A 3,423-nucleotide genomic window follows, 5' to 3' on the forward strand; every position below is an offset into this window, starting at 1 on the left:
AAAAAAAAAAAAAACTTAAAAAACAACAACTATTTTTCCAATGTCCAGCTCTGAGGCCTAAGTTAAGGTAAACATTTTAAAGCTGTAGTCATGGTAGCAGGTAAAATAATAAAGTTGTACTTTTCAATAGGTATCAACCAGAGGTTAATCACAGTGACGCCCTTTAAAAGATCTAGAATTTGTGTTGGTGTGGCTGCGCAGCTGTCAGCAGCCTTCTTCGTCAATAAGGCCATCTTGTCTCAGCTGCTGGCTAGAGTTAATATAAATTGTGGTAAGGGTTATTCATTTTTTATGTTCAGTGTTTTCTTTTTTTTTTTGCAGTTATATAGTTTCAAAAAGTGTCTTTGTTGGGATTAACAGTACTTATTTAATTAAGAGCAAAAGTGTTTTTTTTTTTTTGGTGAGTCAGAAGATAATTTAACATGTTCATCTTACAGAACTTTGAAAAATACTATATTTGTTTTGCAAAAATTATGGCATCTTTATAGTAGACTTTTATATTTACAGCTATTTAATTAACACTATTCCAGCTAGTTGAACTTTTTTACTCATGTAATCATGTTAAAAGTTTGCTACATTTTTATTCTTTAATTTTACCCTTTTTGCAAAACAGTTTACACACGTACTTTTGAAAGTTGAGCCTGTGTACTTATTGCACAATGTGGTCCCAAGGTTGCACCACAGCACTGTAATGTTTGAATTATATGTGAGTTAAGTCATGATTCATGTTACTAACCTTACCATATGAATACTTTTTTGTTCAATGTCCAGTGATCTTTGCACTGTCCATGACAGTGAATAATCTATTCACTTTTATATTGGACATACATTTAGAAAATGACATTTACAAGTTGTCAATAATTTAATTTTTGTTTATATAGTTAATAAAATGAAGTAAGTAAATAGTACTTTCATGAAATTTATTGTAAGATATTTAAAATATGTTTCATTTCACCACCTCACTGCCATTTTTGTCTATAAGGTGGTTTTAAACTTTAGTGATGTTGTACTTAGCAAACCCTATAAAAGTGCCCTAGCTAAGGTCCTAAAGTTTTGCTAAACTTAAATTCTCTGATTACTTGTTCCCCTTTGAGTGCATAGAAATTGTTCTCAGAACTTGTAAAAACCAGGTTTGTCTTCATTTTACAACTACAACTCCACTTTCATCATCACTCATGAAGAACAAGTTTTGAAAACAAACACATTTGTCACTTGACCTGATAAAGGTACAGGTTTTATCCTTAATAAACTGAATTACATTTTTTTCTTGTGTTGAATGTTATTCTTTTAATGCCAGTATTTTTCCATTGATGTGGTAACTTGAAAGCTGCCCACATAAAAGTATTGGTTTTTCTTTTAACATTCTACAGTGTTAGTTTTTCATTGAATGTTTGTTCACTTAGAATATATGGGATAACTAAGTCATATTTGTACTCAGTGAAGCTGTGAGGGTACTACACCATAAAATTCCAAAACTATGAAAAGTGTTTGCTGATACAGTAATAATAAATTACTTTATGAAACAGTTTTTGTTTTGATCCAGAGGCAGAGCTAACTACAGTATCTATTTCTGCATAGAAACATTTTAAGAATATGTATTATATATATATTTAAAACTGTATGACCTCTTAACATTTTAGAAGATGTACATCAGTATTGAAAAACCAAAATGTCACAATCTAAATGCTTGTTCCATTTAACCTTTTTTTTTTTTGCTGCTGCTTTGTTTTGGACAAAACAAACTGATTAAATTCATTTAACACAACTCTGGTACTACAGTAAGTTGAAAGGTGCTTAACAATAAGATTTATGTTACAAGGGCTAACTAATTATCAGAATTAGGAACGTGAATTGGCCCTGTGGTAGAGCTGTGGATTTCAGAGCTGGTGAGCCGGGTTTGAATCCTTTGAGTATGTTATAAAAGTAATGGACAATCCCTCAGCATGTATAGTGAGTGGTAGGGTGCTGTTGATTGGATACCTTCTCTCTGGTCTATTTGTCTTGCATCAGTTGTATTACAGACCTGTTTGTCTTACATCAGTTGTATTACAGACCTGCAGGTCATTGGATTGAAACCGGACACCAAATATGGGAGCATTATAACGTGACAGTCAATCCCACTATTCATTGGTAAAGAGTAGCCCAAGAGTTGGTGGTGGGTAGTGTTGACAAGGTGTCTTACCTCTAGTCTATTGCTTCAGAATTAGGGACGGCTAGGTCAGATAACCCTCGAGTAGCTGTACATGAAAGTAACCATCCTCAGAAAGGACTGTGACATATACATCCAGCCATCAGTTGAACTATGACACAATTGGGTTGTTGAATGGACAGAAATTATTTTGGGCGTTAAAGGATTAGACCTGGAAAAAGTGGTTACTAAACTGTTTTGGGTAATATTCAAACCTTACATATCCAAAATATACTCTATTTAACCATATTCTGCACGGGTACATCAAAATTTGGTACTCCTCTTGAGGAGGTGGACTCCAGAAATGAAGATATCATCCAATCTCGGTGAAACTTGTTATGCTTGTGGATAATTAATTTGATTTTGAATCTTGGTTTTGAGCAGTTGCTAGGTGGGCAGACCCCATTGATGGTGTCAGTGTGGGAACTTATTGTCCCCCCCCCCCAAGGTTTTTCTCACCTAAATCAGTAAACCACAACTTATTTTCAGTGCACAGTTCGTTCATCTATTTAATTAATTAAAACACGTAATGTGCTGAAGTATTATGTTTTAAAATAAGTTAAAGAAAGCGATTTTAATGTTTCACTACGATTCATGATTTCAGTTTTATATATCTGTGGGTGCGAGAAAACTGTTTAAAAGAAAAAAGCTACTAGATAAATTGCATATATAACAAAATCCTCTTAGCAAATTTTTGCCGATTTTGGACATGTTTTCGAGCACAAAATTACATTAAATACATCGTGGTAGCAATGTTTTCGGCCAGGTGGCTAGGGCACTCGACTCACAATCTGGGGGGTCGCGGGTTCGAATCCCCGTCACACCAAACATGCTCGCCCTTTCAGTCCTGGGGGCATTATAACGTGACAGTCAATCCCATTATTCGTTGGTAAAAGAGTAGCCCAAAAGTTGGCGGTGGGTGGTGATGACTAGTTGCCTTATCCCTAGTTCTACACTGCTAAATTAGGGACGGCTAGCGCAGATAGTCCTCGTGTAGCTTTGCGCGAAATTCATAACAAACAAACAGCCATGTTTTCCAGCTAACCTTCTTTTCATGGTTCAACGACAACCAAACATATTAGTGATAAACATGGCGCCCAGGGCTGTTTTAATGTATATTTCAAATTCGATGACGAGGAACCCACTTTGAGACAAATAATGGCTGGAGACGGCTTGAATGGGTAATGAAGAAAAACTTTAATATAAGCTTACCATAACAGCAAATGTACAACGTT

General features: G+C 35.0%; 1 protein-coding gene across 1 annotated transcript in view; it reads left to right on the forward strand.

Moving 5' to 3' along the window:
• The window catches only part of LOC106462651, a 23,693-nt gene that overhangs the window by 1,576 nt on the left and 18,694 nt on the right, over positions 1 to 3,423 (forward strand). The window contains exon 2 of the transcript XR_002611323.1: positions 131 to 271. The gene's annotated coding sequence lies outside the window, so the exon portion shown is untranslated. The remainder of the gene's footprint in view (positions 1 to 130; positions 272 to 3,423) is intronic.

Source organism: Limulus polyphemus, unplaced genomic scaffold (genome assembly GCF_000517525.1).
Source record: "Limulus polyphemus unplaced genomic scaffold, Limulus_polyphemus-2.1.2 Scaffold1216, whole genome shotgun sequence".
NCBI lineage: Eukaryota > Metazoa > Arthropoda > Merostomata > Xiphosura > Limulidae > Limulus > Limulus polyphemus.